We start from the raw sequence: 17,851 nt of genomic DNA on the forward strand, positions 1-17,851 counted from the left end.
TTGCAGCACTATTTACAATAGCAAAGACTTGGAACCAACTCAAACGCCCATCCATGATAGGCTGGATAAAGAAAATGTGGTACATATACACCACGGAATACTGTGCAGCCATAAAAAGGAATGAGATCATGTCCTTTGCAGGGACATGGATGAAGCTGGAAGCCATCGTCCTCAGCAAACTAACACAGGAACAGAAAACCAGACACCACATGTTCTCACTCATAAGTGGGAGCTGAACAATGAAAACACATGGACACAGGGAGGGGAATAACACACACTGGGGCCTGTGGGGGATTGGGGGATGAGGGGAGGGAGAGCATCAGGACAAACAGCTAATGCATGTGGTGCTTAAAACCTAGATGATGGGTTGATAGGTACAGCAAACCACCATGGCACACGTATACCTATCTAACAAACCTGCACGTTTTGCACATGTATCCTGGAGCTTAAAGTAAAATAAAAATAAAACACTAAGACAAGTTGGGCAAAGGGTATATAAGAACTGTACTATCTTTGCAACTCTTCTATAAGTCTAAAATTCAAGACAAAAAGTCAGAAAAGAAAACCCTCTCTTATCAAACATACACTTTTCTCTTGTGTGTGTGTGGTGTGAAAAGAGGCCAATGCAAGTAGCCAGAGTGAAGTATATTGTTGGACACAAGTAAATCTTACCAGCTCAAAAACTTATAGAAAATATATCACTATTGATATGGCACTAATTCTTAGATTAAAAATTTCTAACAAGGTTAATATTTAGTGGCCAGCATTGTGTTTACACATTTCTAAACAGCATCAAATAGTACAAGCTACTGGAAACCAGTAGGAAAGAATATCTAATTTGACTTTGAAGCTAAATAGCTATGTGAGCTCACATAATAGAAATGAAGGAATTACAGGAAAACTTAAACATCCCTTTTATTCCCCCAAATTATTTCAATGAGTTTGAGTGACTTTTTATAATCCAATTACTCAAATCAACCCAGAAATCTAAACTGTTGAATATGAGAGAAATGCTGGTTCAAACAAGATTAAGAAAAAAAAAAACATTGATTCACTTAATTGAGAAGGCCAGAAAGAATGCTAGCTCCATACAGGATTGGATTCAGAGGCCCAATGATGTCATCAGAAATTGGTTTCTCTCCAGCTCTTGGCTCTGTTTTCCACTGAGTTGGCCTCTTTCTCTGACTTCACATCATGGCCCCTGACAGCTCCAGGATCATAATCTCTCATGATTAGCTCCAACTGGACTATCTTGGCTGCCACATATAACCCTGAATCACTGTGGCCAAGGAGATACACTCTAGTCTGATTAGCCAGACCTGAGGCCCATTCTTAGCCCTGACTGAACTGTGGTTTTCACCCCCAGTGTAAAATTTCTGTTATTTTCAGGTGAGTGCATTTCAACTAATACAGATTTTGATACCAGGAAATAAAGCAGTGTAGAAAACCGACTGGTTTAGTCAAAAGATAAAGGATACAGAACAGAGAAGATCCTATTATTTCTTTCTAGTAAGTTGGTAATCTTTTTACACTATATTGAGTATATCCATTAAACTATGGCCTTCTTTATGTTGAAACTCTGTCAATGTGCCAACCAAGGCTATAGCATTACAGACTTGGTAAGAAACATGTTTACAGTGTTTTTAATACTGCTTAAGGCCATCAACAAAATCTTATAAGAGACAAACGGGTTGAATGTGGCCCACTGTAAGCACCTAAAGAAGTAAAAGTAGCTTAAGAGGATTCTTTTCTGTAGTCCAAAATTATGAAATTCTTTAGGTTACAGAAATGAATTACCTACTTTAATAAATACTAATGCTGGTACAGGTTGGAAAGTAGGTAGTTTGGAACTATATAAGATTAAGCCACAAGAAAGACATGAGACTTAGTTCCAATTAAGGATTCTCTGCCTGAGAAAGGATACAACATATTGATGTCCACTAACCCAAGGTTATTGCTTCAGATCTCTTCCAGGGGCAGAGCAAATGTAGATAGAAGCCATTCAACTAAAATTCTAGAAAACAGTGATTTGTTGCTTAGGAGACCAAAGTCCCAAACTCAAAGACCATGACCACACTAATATCCGCTGGTGTGGTTATTATGCAATGAAAACTACAAATACATATGGACCAAAAGCCTACTAAAACTTGAAGAAAATAATAAATTAAAGAAATTCCAAGCTTTATCATAAACAGCTGTAACTTAAATCTTAAATCCCTTGGACACACTTTACAGAAAGTAAGCTACTATATCTGTGTAGTGCCAGAAAGGGCATCCTATCTCATGTCCATCTCATATAAAAATTGATGGATGTGAGTAATCTCCCCAGGAGACAGGACATGGGGTAATAGAGGAAGATTGACAAGTGAATTTATTCCAAAGAGCAGAACTGGATGCTGCTATAATGTAACACAAGTAGTCACTGCACTGCCAGCTCAGAAAGTCCTCATTATTTCCAGCCAGCAGGCTATGGTTTATGCCATGTTCCAGTGAACCATGTGTGCTACTGCCCTTTTCCACAATTTTCATTGTGCTTATCTTGTTATTTCTCTACTACTTTATATTAAATACGTTAAGGGAAGATAACAGTATCTTAGCCTTAATACAATTAGAAGCTACAACTATATAAGAGAAAGAGCAACTGAACCAAAAATCCGGAATTATAGCAGTGAAGACTTTGAACCACCTCATTTGGGGAAAACTGAATGTATTTCATGCTGGTGTGAGCATTGTAAGGGTGTGTATCTAGTTGGGAAGAAGCTAAATTTGGATGTGAAGTCATTAAAGGGGTAAAATATATTAAACATTTGCTTAAATCCTCAACACCTATCCCAAACTTTCCCCGTTGTATAATAGCACTAGAGTTTGAATATTGACTTCTATTTGAAGAAGAGTTCCTGAATTGCCCTACTCAATGAGGATAATCTCTTCTCTCCAGCTGGTAATTAGTTCAAAACTGAGGATCAAGCCAATGATTCATTCAAGGATAAATTATCTGTATTACAATGAAGTACTTATATTTAATGTTTGATGCAAAGGTGCTTTCTCTATCACTGGACATGAACAGGAAGTCAATGGGGTGAAGCCAGAGCAGAAGATGACTGAGCAGAAATTAACAAAGTACATCAGTCCCAGCATGTCCTTGAGGAGTACCTGGAACAACTAATCTTGGGAGTCTGTGCTTCCTCTAGAGTACCAGTCATGTAAGATTTAAAATGTTATTATATTTATTTTTTTTTAAGAGACAGGGTCTTGCTATGTTGCTCAGGCTGAACACAAATTTTTAAATGTTATTTTTTAAGTCAGGTTTTCTCTTACTTGCAGCCAAAAACACCCTGACTGATAGGCTATCTATATGCTAATGACACTCTGTATCAGTTGAAAATTGCAGTCAGCTGCAAGAAACAGAAATCTGAATAAGGGCTGCTTAAACACATTAGGGGTTTGGCTTTTCTCCAGAAAGATGACATTTGGAGGTACATAGTCCAGAGCTGACACACTGACTATATTCCAGGCTTCCTCTAACATTTTGTTCATCCTCCTTTAGCATGTGTTTTTTACATTATCACAAGTTAGATACATCAGTATTTTAATCAAGAAGAAAATAGCAAAAGATCAATGAGTCTCCTCCCCTTTTTAGTTTTAGTTCTCAGAATTACCTCACAATTACTATATACATTTTATTGACAGAACTGTGTCATGTGACCATCCAATGTGCAAGGGAAATGCAGATTTTATAGCTGAACCTATTTATACTACCGAAACAAACAGAATTGTATTCATAAGGTAGAAGGGAAGAATGATATTAGGTAGGCAAACTAGCCATCTCTGCCACATCCCCCAATTTATGTTTCCAGCTCAGATCTCCCCTTTGATCTCTTGACTTATATATCAAACTTACCTTTTAAACTCTGCATGCTTGTGGATTATAAACACCTCAAACTGAATATGAAAAAATAAAGCTACTGATCTCCACATCCAATCTGCCCCTCTGTGATAGTTAATTTTGTGTACCAACTTGACTGGGCCACAGTATACCCAGATATTTGGTCCAACATTATTCTGGATGTGTCTGGTGAGAGTGGTTTTGGATGAGAATAACTTTTGAATCTGTAGACTGAGTGAAGCAAGTTGCCCTCCATAATGTGAGTGGGGTTCACCAATCACTTGAAGATTTAAAAGAATAAAAGGGCTTATTAAGAGGGAATTCCTCCTGCCTAACTGCTGAACTGGGACATCAGTCATCTCCTGCCCTCACATTAGAACATACACCATTGGCTCTCCTAGCTCTCCAGCTTAATAAGTGAATATTTTGAACTTCTCAGCTTTCTAGTCATGTGAATCAATTCCTTATTTTATATATCTAAACTGTTGCATGAAATATATATATATAATTTTCCATTTCTCTGGAGAACTTATTTGTCCTGTTTTTCTAGAGAACCCTAATATACCTTCCTAAAGTCATTCCCATCTCAGTAAATACTGCTACCACTTAGCCATTGAATGGCCCTACCATTTACCCAAGTGTACCTATAGAAACCTAGTAATAATTCATTCAACTGTTATTCACCCCTTTCTGTGCATCGAATTTATCACCACATTGAGTCAGTGCTTCCTTCCAGTGTATTTTAAATTCACTTCTCTACAACTCCAATGCCATCACCTTGGTGAAGTCACCGTTCTCCATTTAGACTCCGGAAATGTCTTCTAACAGATTCCACTGCTTCTTCTCTTAGTCCCTTCCAGTGAAATTTCCAGGTAGCTTTTAGAGTAATCTCTTAAATCTGTTAATCAGATGATACTGTCCTGATCAACATTTTTCAATGGCTTACCATTGCATTTTATTTTACCATGAGCTACAGGGTTGCATAAAGTGGTTCCTCTGTCTCTCTCCAACCTTATTTCATTCTCCTTCTTGCTTACTGCATTTCAGCCACACCATTTTTTTTTTCTTTTCTTCAAATATACCAAGCCCTTTGTAATATCTACCTCTAGCTTTTTCATGTGGCTGGATTATTCTTTTTAGATCTTCTCTGGCTTTGCCCATCTTCTCCAGTCAATCATTCATTATTTAATTATATGGTCCTTCATAGCAGTTACTCACAATCTATCATCCAAATTTGTGATTATTTTTAATTTAACATTGTCTCACTCCCCAACTATAATATGCACTCCACCAGGACAAGAAACTAGTCTTTGAAGTTAGTTGATATGGCTAAGTCCTAGCACAATGCTAGCACTTAATCAAAGCCCAGAAAGTTTACTGAGTGAATTTATTCATTCATTCAACAAATATTTATTAAGGTCTTAGAAGGAACTGTTCCAGGCACTAGGGATGCAGCAGTGAATTAAAGGGCCAGAGTACTGCTTTTATGGAGTTTACCCTTTAAGAAGGAAGACAGAGATTAAACAAATAAGTGGTATGTCAGAAGGAGAAGCTTTTTTAATGAAAAGAGCCCTCTGGACATTTATTCAGACTATTTTCTCTTTCTCTGGACTTAGACAAAGTCTGGATGCTAAGAGAATACTAGAGGGTTTGGCACATACCATCCCTTCCAAATGAGCCCTTGGAGCTTGCAAATGCCATCATGCATCCTGGGCAACTGAGTGAAGTGTCAGTTATCCTGACATCTATACAAGAGGCTAATATTGTCTATGGACCACTGGGGGCTAAATGCTTGTTGACTGAGATAATGATCAGATAGACAAACATACAACAGTCAAACTGAAGATTCACAATCTTGATTATGCCAAGGCCAAAAAAAGTCAACAAGACGGAATATGATGTACTGATCACAAATGCCAAAATGCTGAACCAAAAGGAAGCTGGAGTTGTATTGAGAAGAGAAAAATAGAATAAATGGGATACCAGATTAGATTACTGCCTGTCAGCCAAGCTTATGTAGGACTGGCTGCCAGTTGTGGAAACATGAAGGACAAATGGCATGCCATCCCAAACCACCACCCGAGCTTCTTGCCAAGGTTGCCTGTGCATACACAGCTGGGCCTCCCTTGGCAAACTGGTTGATGTTCTCTCTCCATTTATTAACAATTGCTTCATTGTTGTTGATACTAAGTACCAAATAATTCTAACATTTTTTATAGCTGATGAAATTAATTTCCAAATTCAGACTCTGGGGGTTATTTTGCCAATAATTTCTTGCCCAGATTTGAGATGATATTCATTTTCAATGTGACTGTATGTTCACAAGCTCTAGTGATGTCTTTGAGTCATGCATTTCAGCCTCAGTGCTACATGCTTTGAGAGTCTACTTGACACAATGAGCGGAAGCCATATGTACATGGAGGGAAGTCTAAGCAAATGTTTCACTGAACAACAACAATAACAACAATGTTTTAAAAACTAATATTTACTGAAACAGGTACTTTTCTAAGCATTTTATTATGCATTATTTTCCTCAGTCCAACGGAACTGTTAAATAGGTACAATTAGTTTCTCTCTTTTACAAAAACAGGAAATAGGCAAAGAGGAAACATATCTGAAGTGTGGACCCGTTGTTTTGGAGGAGGTGGAAAAGCAAACTGGTGGTAGGGAGGAAAGTACCAGGATAGCAAATAACAAATTAATTACTTAGGTTTTATTCAATACATTTTACCAGTATGGGGTTCAAATTGACCATAAATGAATAGTCCGTCCCTTTCTTTAAGAAATCATGGAAAATGTTTTGCTGTGCCTCATAACCAGCACTTCTTGTTACTCCATATAAACATTTATAAGGGTAGATTATTTCATCATCACTGCAACACTCATCAGAAGCTAGTCAGGAATACATTGACAAGCCAATCTACATGGAAACTGTGCATTGCCCCATCGTATCTATGAGACTATGGGATGCTGGGAATGTATTCTACTCATTTTTCTATCCCCAATACTTTACGTGGGCCTGACACATAGAAAGCAATTACTAAATGCTTTTTGAGTGAACAAGTCCACAATTCTATTAGCTCCCACAAATAAAAGAGGGTGTGCACTTATTAAGAGTACAAACCCTACAATTGGGGCAGAATAGCAAATAGATTTCATCTCATCAGCCAACACCAAGAGAAAGGTAGTGGCTGCCTATACTGATGTGTTGAGTAGGATTTTGACACTGCATCAGGTCTTTGTATAGAAAAGATCCTTCGACATGTTTGATTAATGTCTTTCAAGTGTTTAAGAACAAAGACATGGAAATATACATGTCATGTAATTGAAGCTGTTAAGATCTTTCCAGATAACTAAAAGAAGTCAGAATATATGATTTAATCAGTGATTTCTCCATAATATGAACAATTAAAATTGTCAGGTATGCAAGTATTATAATTCTTTTTTGATATTTGCTCTAAGGATTGAAACATGGAACAACGTTACAAAAATTACAAACACAAATGCACTTAAGTGCCTTCTCTCATTAAAATCAACCTAATTTAGCTGCATCAGAGAGTCCTAGATTAATGAGAACACACAAAAATCGGGACCATTATTTTTATATTCAAATTTTCTTAGCAAATCCTTAGGTGTATGTAATTTCAGTTAATCTCACAAGTCCAAAGTCCACATCAAATGTTGTCTTGCAGTCTGCTTTAAGTCCCTGTCTTCTGCATCCAATAAGAGGCAGAGAAAGCTTCATTGTAGCTACACAATTGTCTTTACTGAAGTCAGGAGAAAGGTGGCCTTGGATCTTTTTGTCATACTGGAATGAAGGCAAATATATTCACTTAAATTTATTTTGGCTTTATTTTTCTTTATAGAAAGTTTGAAGTATAATTTCAACTTGACAGTTTTGCACAAATATCACTCCTTAATTTTGATTCATTCTATTTTCTGCAGAAGTTTGTTCATAACCTACAATGTGCTAGGTTGGGGATACAAGTAGAACGTGTTCCTTATCCTTAAGCTTAGTCTACTACAAACTAATCAAAGAAAAAGTACATACACACACATTTTTAAAGCCTCTTTTCCTCTTTTCCCATATATTCTTAGATATAACACCAAAACCTATAAAAGAATAAATTGACTTTACCAAAATTGAAAACTTTGGCTCTTCAAAAGACACTGTTAAGAGAACTAAAAACAAGCCACAAACTGAGAAAACTTGCAAAGCATATATCTGAAAAAGGACTTGATTCTAGAATATATAAACAATACTCAAAACTCAATAAGTAAACAAACTGTCCATTTTTTAAATGGCAAAATATTTGAACAGACACTTTAGTAAAGGTAACAAATAGATAGCAAAAAAAGTATGTGAGAAGATGTTCAACATTATCAGTAACTAAGAAAAAGCCAAATAAAAGCACTATGAGATACTGCTATAAATCTATTAGAATGTCTAAGATTAAAGATGGACCATGCCAAGTGTTGATGAGTATGTAGAGAAACTGAAACACTCATACATTGATAGGAAAGTAAAATGGTACAAACACTTTGGAAAATAATTTGGCAGTTTCTTAAAAAGTTAAACATTAAATATAACACCTAAAGTACAAGCAAAGAAAAAAATAGATAAATTAGATTTCATCAAAATGAAAAACCTTTGTGTTTCAAAGGCTATAATCAAGACAGTGAAAAGACCACCTGTAGACTGGGAGGAAACTTTTGAAAACCACATATCTGATAAGGATCTAGTGTACAGAATATATTAAGAACTCTTCCAATTCAACAATAAAAAGACAAAGAGCCCAATTTAAAAACGGGCAAATAATTTGAATAGCCATTTCTTCAAAGAGATATACAAATGGCCAATAAGCCCATGAAAAGATATTCAACATCATTAGTCATTAGGGAAATGCAAATCAAAACTGCAGTGTTGCTATTTCACGTTGACAAGGATGGCTGTAATAAAGAGAGACAGATAGTAACAAGTTCTGGTGAGAATGTGGAGAAACAGAAACCCCCACACACTACTGGTCATGATATAAAACAGTGCAGCTACTTTGTAAAACAGTCTGACAGCTCCTCAAGAGGTCAAACACATTAACAAAAAAGTTATCATATGTCTTAGTCCATTCTGTATTGCTATAACAGAATACCTGAGATTGGGTAATTTATAAAGAAAAAAGGTTAATTTGCCGCATGATTCTGGTGGCTGGAAAATCCAGGATTGGGCAGCTGCATCTGGTGATGGCCTCCGGCTGCTTCAACTAATAGCAGAAAGTGGAAGGGGAGCTGCATGTGCAAAGAGCTCACATAGCTAGAGAGGAAGCAAGAGAGTAAAACCAAAGAAGACAGGCTCTTCCAACAGTCTGCTCTCTCCGATTGTTAATCCATTCCCATGAGAGTGAGAATTCACCCACTACCAAGCCATTCATGAGAGACCCACCCCTACAACTCAAACATCTCCCACTAGGCCCCACCTCCCAACACCACACAGCAGGGAGTACATTTCAACATGAGTTCTGGTGGGGACAAACAAATCATATCCAAATCACAGCACCATGTGAGCCCACAATTCTACTCCTATCCGCACCTAATTGAAAACATATTCACACAAAAACTTTTACATGAGTTTCCATAGCAGCATTACTCATAATAACTAAGAAGTGGAAACATAAATATCCATCAATTAAGGAATAAATAAACAAAATATGGTGTATCCTTATAATGTATCCATCCTTATAATGGAGTATTATTCAGCCTTAAAAGGAATGAAATACTGATACATGCTACAACATGAATAAACCTTGAAAACACTATGCTAAGTGAAAAAAGTCAGACACAAAAGACTACATATTACACGATTCCATTTATCTGAACTGTCTCGAATAGGCAATTCTGTAGGGACACAAAGTAGATTAGTGGTTCCAGAGGCTGGAGGGAGGGGGAAATTTGGAAGTGACTGCTAATGGGTACAGAAGTTTCTTTGTGGAGGAGAGTTATAAAAATATTCTGGAATTAGTGATGATTGTTATAATAACTTGTGAATATAAAAAAACTGAACTATACACTTTAAAAGGAAGAATCTTATGGCATATGAATTTATCTCAACTAAAAAAAATTAACCATATCCTATACTGGCCAACCATTCCACTACCAGGTATTTACACAGAGATGAAAACATATGTCCATACAAAAACATGTATACCAATGTTTATAGCAGTTATATCTGCAATTGTGAAAAAATAATCCAAATGTCCATCAACCAGATAAAGACTATCATATGTGGTGTACACATACAATGGAATACTATTCAGTAATAAAACTTTATAAACAATTGATGTTATGAACCACATGGATAAATCTCAAAATACATATGCTGCATGAAAGAAGCCAAACCAAAAAAAAAGCAACAAAAATGCATACTGCACAATTTCATTTATATACAATTCTAGGAAATGCCAACTAATGTATAGTAACAGAAAGCAGACCACGGTTGCCTGTGAATATAAGAAGGGTTGCAAAGCGCATGATGAAATTTCCAAAAATGATGAATCTGTTCATTATCTTGGTTGTAGTGGTGGTTTCACAAGTATAATTGAAATAGCCAAGTAAAAATTAGTCCCTAGAGAATCTCCCACCAGCCTGCGCTCTGGGAGGATGGGGTGTAGCCTTGGGAAGTTCGCATCGTTTGCCACAGGGAGGAGCCTGGCCTCTCCAGTTCCTGGGGGGTGACTAGAATTCAGTCTGTGAGGTGGAGAGTCTATCAGCAGGATTCCATCTCACTTTTTTGAGTTGTTTCTCCTTTTTCTTTTTTGCCCAATAAATTCTGTCCCCCCTCACCCTTCAAAGTGTCTGTCAGCCTCATCTTTCCTGGTCCTGTGACAAGAACTCGTTTTTTTCTACAACATAATCATATATCAAAACATCAAATTGTGCACTTAAAATACGTGCAATGTAGAGTATGTCTGCTATACTTCAATAAAGCTGTTTTTAAAACATAAGCAATCTGCCACAAAATGTTTTCTGTGCTATGCTATTCCACTTCCCTTTGATTTTTGGAGGACTCAAAAGGCATACTCCTGTTCTAATGTGGCTGGCACCTAGTGACTCACCAAGGGATACTGGCAGAAACACTGAAGGCACAGCAACTCCATACCAAACTTCACCCTGCAGAGGTGTAGAAGAGACTGATGGCACCAGCAACAGTACTGATGCTAACCTCATTTGTCCAGAGGTGCTTTGCTGGGACCGTCTGGTTAGTCTGCTTTGCTCCCTGCTTCCTTTGGACTGTAGGGGTGTGGCTTCATTGATTCTCATCATCCTCTCTGTTCCCAATTCATCCCAAACCCAGAAAATGTCATGAACCTCAATGACATGTAAGTTTCTTCACAAGATGTGGAAAGTTAAAATTTCGGACTCATAGAATCATCATCTTCTAATGTCACCACACTATATAGCTCCCTTGATTGCCACTGATTGTGTAAAAAGAAAAATCAAGAAATCTACATTGCATACCAATTTGTAGTATATTTCCAAAATGATACATGCTGTGTCACTCTGACACTGAATGAGCCACAGAGAGGGGCTTGCACAACTGTAGGTTTGCTGAGTCACGAGCTTCCGAACAGGGGCTTTTTAAGTGTTCTGGGCCCTGCCTGTACACACCACAGGGATTAGGGGCATGCTTAGTTTGGAGACATTTTACAGTAACAAAATACTACTTGTTTAAGGCCTGTTCATTACTGGTCTGCTTTTTTTCCTAAGCAATACAGCTTAACTAGCCTGAAAGTCAATGCTTGAAGCCCGAAGGAGAATGAGAGCTGCCCAAAAACGCTGAAATGAGGAAAGATTCTTCCTAAGGAGCTGATAAAAGAATGTAGCCCTCCTCCACTCCCCTCAACAAAGAAAAGCTCATGAAAAGGTTACTTTCCTTGTGATTAACAGTCTTCACAATTAAAATTTTTAAGTGGCTGATTGAAGGATAATATAGCAGATTTCATTCAGCCTCGCATACCTCAAGGGAAACTCAGCTTTCCTTTATTACTTTTACTGCACGTGCATGTTTTCCCTTAGAAATAAAAATTAAACCTTTGTACAATTGCTTCAAATAGCACTTTCTCTTCATGCTAATAATGGTTTTCACGAAACAGCTGTACCAAATTAAAATGTTCCTTTTTTAAAATTTCATAGAGTTCAAGAAACTGATGTAAAATACGAATATGTATCAGGATAAATAAACATCCATTGCTAACCATTCATCTTCTAAGTACCACGGAGTGCTTCCCTCACCTCACCTTCCTATTTCTTGACCTTTTGGGTGATTACTGTTATCAAAAAAATTCACAAATATATAAGGGATAGAGATTATGAAAATCTCAAAAGGTAATTTAAAACTTTCTCTTTTTTTACACTCTCACGCTTCCTTAAAGTGATACGGATAATCAGAAATTAAGTTGTATTTACTGAAATCTTCAACTTTTAATTTTTTGACGATCTTATTTTTATAGACTTTGAGACAAAAAAAAAAAAAAAGACAGGACCGAGAGGAGGACTGAAAGACTGTGTGGGAGGCATGGTCAGAGCAACAATAACAATGACCAATCTTTGTTAGATGCCTACTACTCCTCAGGCAGTAATCCCATTCAATACACCTCCTCAAACACAGGTAATTGGTGTTTTTGTCCTCACCATTAAACAGATGCCAAAGCTGGGATTAAGCAAGGCCAAGCTACCTGCTCACAGCCTTACTACCTGTGAGTGACAGAATTAAGAACCACAACCGGGTCTTTGCAAGAAAAGTACATGCTCTTTTATAAGTGAGAAAAAAAATACAGAATATTAAATAGAAGCATTCCTTGTAATTTTCACTTGTAATATAGGAAGTACACTTGATTTATCCTTGTGAGATCAGCTTTTAAAAACCATACCTCTTTGAGGAATATTTTTGTCCTCCAATTGCCTCTAAGTTCTACCAATCGTTAAAAACTTCAGCTGAATTAAATTTAAAGGAGTTTAATTGAGCAATGAATGATTTGCAAATCAGACAGCCCCCAGAGTCACAGCAGATTCAGAGAGACTCCAGAGCAGCCACATGGTGGAAGACGATTTATAGACGAAAAAAGGGAAATGATGTACAGAAATCGGAAGTGAGGTATAGAAACAGCTGGATTGGTTACAGGTTTGTGTTTGCCTTATTTGAACAGTTAGAACACTCAGCAGTCTATGAGTGGTTGAAGTATAGCTGCTGGGATTGGCCAAGACTCAGCCATTGTTACAATGTATTACTCCTGAGTTAGGTTTTCAATTTTGTCTGCCAGTTAAGCTAGGTTACAGTTCATCCCCACAAGGAGTCAACAGAAGTATGGAGTCCTTCTCAGGCCATATTCAGTTTGCTTTGACACAATCAACTAGATTCTCCTTTTCCAGATTGTCAAAACTGCTGATGAGGAGCCTGCTTGTTGCTTTCCTCACCCTTCTGTCCAGTGTTTCCTTGGGGCTGTGAAAACACCACTTGGAATATTGAGATTTTGAACAAGAGTATATGCAGCTCTGAGAAGACCTCAGCAGGAAAGAAAAAAAAAAAGCTACAACACTCCACTTAATATATAAAACATCTTCTGTAAAGTTCTGGAACTCCCAACTCACCCTTTTGGGTGAACTTTCTTATCCACCTACACACATTGAATTTTATGTCCTCACTCCATAATATGTTCATTTATTACACATGCCTGCTGTGCATTTTCCCATGTGATGAAGACAGGATTCTAAGGTTTGGCACTTCTTCAAATTGGATTAGTTGGAGGATGTTTCAAAGGTAATGACTAACTTTCTGAAGTAAAACCCACTTACCTAAAAGAAAAAAAAGCATACCTGCATACACATGCACATACACTGACAAATCCCCCAATTTGTGGGCACATATCCTGATATTATGATGAAGACAAAAAGCTAAAAAGATTAGAAATTTAAAAGCTAGGCCAGGCACAGTGGCTCATGCCTGTAATCCCAGCACTTTGGGAGGCTGAGGTTGGTGGATCACCTGAGGTCAGGAGTTCGAGACCAGCCTGACCAACATGGTGAAACCCCATCTCTACTAAAAATACAAAAATTAGCTGGGTGTGGTGGTGCACACCTGTAATCCCAGCTACTAGGGATGCTGAGGCAGGAGAATCACTTGAACCAGGAAGGTAGGGGTTGCGGTGAGCCAAGAACGCACCACTACACCCTAGCCTGGGTGATAGAGCAAGACTTCATCTCAAAAAAAAAAAAAAAGAAAAGAAAAAAAGAAAGAAATAATACAACTAATATATAGTAACCATCATCCTGACACTCTGCCAGATACTTTACATATATTAATTCATTTAATCCTCACCAAATCCAATGAGATAGTTCCTATTACTTTTCCTATTTTATTGATTAGGAAACAGAAACATGGAGAGATGAAGCAGCTTGCCCAAAACTGTGCGTGTAGTAAATATAGAAACCAAATGCAAACCTAAGGAGTCTAGCTCCAGAGTACAATGTTTTTTGTTGTTTCTATAATTTTCTTCCTTTTCTCACTCATTAGAACCAATATACTCTAGATATAGTGATTGCAGCCAATTTTTACAATAATTAACAAGTTTAATAAAGTGGCCTGCAATATCCTAAATTTTGTCTACCTCCAGTTTAACTTTCAATTATAGCACTACATACTGGAATGGAATATTGACAGAATTAAGGCTTCCTTCCCAAACTGTAAGTGGTGTTAAAGGCAAGAAGATATAAAACTCTGTCTCCACTACATCTTTGTCCACTCAGATTTGATCCTAGCCTTTGAAAAAGTTACACACCTACCGAACCCAGATATAAAAGGTGGTGATAAAAACTTCTGCTGTGAATTATTGGAAAACATTATTTCTGAGAAAGTATTACTTTACTTTAGGGATTAAAAAAATAGCTTGCTCACTTCAGTACATCTGTGTTTCAGTCCACCTTAGAAAGATGACACATAAGTTGAGCACTTATTTGCTCTAGACAAGCTGAATTCTTTCCGAGTAAGTATTGTGCACAGGCCCTCACTGGAGATCATCTTGACGTCCTGAGCAAAAAAACAAATTACTCCTTTGTGCTCCAAAAAAGAAACTTTTTATCAAACTTGAGAACACACCAGGCAATGTGGTCTTCTGCTATATTTCCTTGACTCAGGATTTGCCCCTGGGAAACTACAGCTTCAAAATATCCCATTTGTAATGTTTCGCTTGCCTATGATATTTGCTTCCTTAAAAAGCTTCCAATCTGAAAAGACTCATTTCCAATGAGACTGTGTCTTGGTATTCTCACCATAATTCAATAAATATTTTGAGTACCCACTACATGCAAAGTATTACATTAGGCACTAGCATAAGTAACAAGGATATAACAATAAATCAAACACAACTTGTATGTTGAATTCCAAAGTTACATAATACAGGATAAGGGCAAAGATTACATTAAATATTATATTAAAATTCCTTTTAGTTTGAACATTTTATTAATTTTTACAGATAAGGAACTAGTTTATATAGAAAGGGGGAGAAAAAGTTGACATTAGAGTGTGCTAGATGCCTATCATGTTGCTAGTCACTGTACTGGAGTTATTTCACTGATTCCTAAACAACCACCGTGAACTAATTCTTGTTATTGCCATTTTACAGTTGGAAAGTTATGTGTGTTACCCTTGGCACTGGATGATTGCAACAGTAAGGTAGGAGGTATAGGACTTTTAACATTTCACACATTTTGAAGATTCTTTGGAATTCCTAAGTGAGATAATATGCACCAATGCCTTAGCATGATACCTACCAAGACTCAATGCTCCACCAGGAGTTAGTGGTAGTGTCAATAGTGGTAGCAGATGCAGCAAAAGTAGATTAAGCCAGCATCTGAGCTCTCAACTGCACAAAAAGCCACCATCACAAATGTTCTGACCAACCACTCCAACCCCACCTCAACTTCCTTTTCTAAACAAATCCTAATGGCAGCATTTCCCTGTGCTTTTTATATGTGAGATTACTAGTGACATTCCATCCGAGCCCTCAGTAACTCCACTTAGCCACTGCCATGTGCCTTTTCCTCATTTGTTCCTTTGTTCATTTTCATGTCATTTGCATAAACAATTCTCATTCTTTCCTTCTCTTCACTTCATCTCCTTCCAATTCACCTGATAACTTTTGTCAGTGGCAACTGGGATATTTCTCCAGAGCTTCTACAACGACAAATTGAGAGTTTCACAAGCACCTGGGGCCCAGCAGAGGTTGGGAAGCCTATTCTGGGATTCGCCTCCATCTAAATGATTTGAAAATTCAGCTCCTGAACACAGCCAGATTGCCGTCAGCAATTCGAATAAGTTTTAACAACACTGGATCCACCTCAAGGTTATTTCTTCAATATCATACAGAAAATATTGTAAATGAAGGAAATATGATGCAAAGTAGTAGAATAATCTAGTCTATTTTTATGAAGTCTCCCTGCTATCTTGACTGATGGAGAAAAAATTTTCATAACAGAGTCTGTTTCTTGTACATCTGAAATATTCCCTACAAAAATAACCCCTCTTTCCTCGGATGCTAAACATAAGATCTTATACTTATATAATAATTGATCTAAAGGAAATTCCTTCCTGCTTTGGCCTTCACATTCTATCCAAGGTCTGTATCCAACCAGATAGTATTATCTATTCAAATGTAACCTGGACCTCTGATGAGCACTAACTTTTACTTCCGTGGATAAGCAGGGGGTTTAGATCTACAAAGTCAATATATAAAGCATCATTCAGACTATTGTAGTCCTTGCAATCGCTCAATTCATTGAATGAGGTAATTTGTGTCCGATTCATATGGCTGAGATTTATTTACACAGATTAAACCACTGAGTGTCATTGGATGTTTAAGCCTTGTTCTAAGAATGGCGCATAATTCAAGCATGCTGAATAAGAAGAGCCATCCCTAAAGACTAATTCACAAGAACCAGGATAACATGTACCTGCTTTGTCGACTTCCATTTAAGCAGAATTAGAGGTTACCTCACCAGATGCTCTAAGCACTAGTAATGAACATGCATTCTCCCCCTGTGAATATTATAATAAATTCAGAAAAGGTCCAGTTCTGACATCCAAAGGGCAGCAGTATTATATCACTGACAATATGCTATTAGCAGTCATTTTCACTTATTACTGTTCTCCAGGCTTAGAGTGGGGTGTCCTGTTTGGTTTTATTGCTTCTTTGTAGCATTTCCCAATTTGAGCTAGAGAGCTGCATTTTTCATATAAGCCCTGTAATTTTTCACACACAAGTCTAGCTTCTCATGGATTCGGTGCATTAAGTGACTCAACATCATACCAGAGTGTGATCTTCCCAACCAACCACTGGGTAACATAGCACTATCCTCAGTATTATGGAAGAGGAGTGAATCTTCATTCTCTTTTTTGAAGAGCTTCCCCACAAGGGGCTACGCAAACATACTTTCTGGATCCCATGTTGTTCCCACCCAGTGTACATCAAGATTCCCTTGTTTAAGAACTCTATTTCCGGTCGGACATGGTGGCTCATGCCTATAATCCCAGCACTTTGGGAGGCCAAGGCAGGCAGATCATTTGAGGTCAGCAGTTCGAGACCAGCCTGGCCAACACAGTGAAACCCCATCTCTACTAAAAAATACAAAAATTAGCTGGGTGGCAATGGCACGTGCCTGTAATCCCAGCTACTCAAGAGGCTGAGGCAGGAGAATCACTTACCCTGGAAGGTGGAGGTTGCAGTGAGTGGAGATCCTGCCACTGTACTCCAGTCGAGGGTGACAGAGTGAGACCTTGTCTAAAAAAAAACAAAAAACAAAAACAACCTCTATTTCCCCTTCCAAATCTTCTCTAACTTGTCCTTGTAATAAAACAAGCAATAAAATTTTCTAAATCCTGGCAGATGCCTGAGTACATTCTTATACAAACATCTTATAAAT

The 17,851-nt window shown here is 37.5% G+C and overlaps 1 long non-coding RNA gene across 4 annotated transcripts in view; it reads right to left on the reverse strand.

The window, feature by feature from the left end:
* Positions 1-17,851, reverse strand: part of LOC129533505 (uncharacterized) — a 281,213-nt gene that overhangs the window by 171,314 nt on the left and 92,048 nt on the right. For 2 of the 4 annotated variants that reach the window (XR_010133932.1, XR_010133933.1), the window contains exon 2: positions 17,634-17,709. The exons of the other annotated variants lie outside the window; for them this stretch is intronic. This is a non-coding gene — a long non-coding RNA (uncharacterized lncRNA). The remainder of the gene's footprint in view (positions 1-17,633; positions 17,710-17,851) is intronic. 4 annotated transcript variants of the gene reach the window in all.

Source organism: Gorilla gorilla, chromosome 4, assembly GCF_029281585.2.
Source record: "Gorilla gorilla gorilla isolate KB3781 chromosome 4, NHGRI_mGorGor1-v2.1_pri, whole genome shotgun sequence".
NCBI classification, from domain to species: domain Eukaryota; kingdom Metazoa; phylum Chordata; class Mammalia; order Primates; family Hominidae; genus Gorilla; species Gorilla gorilla.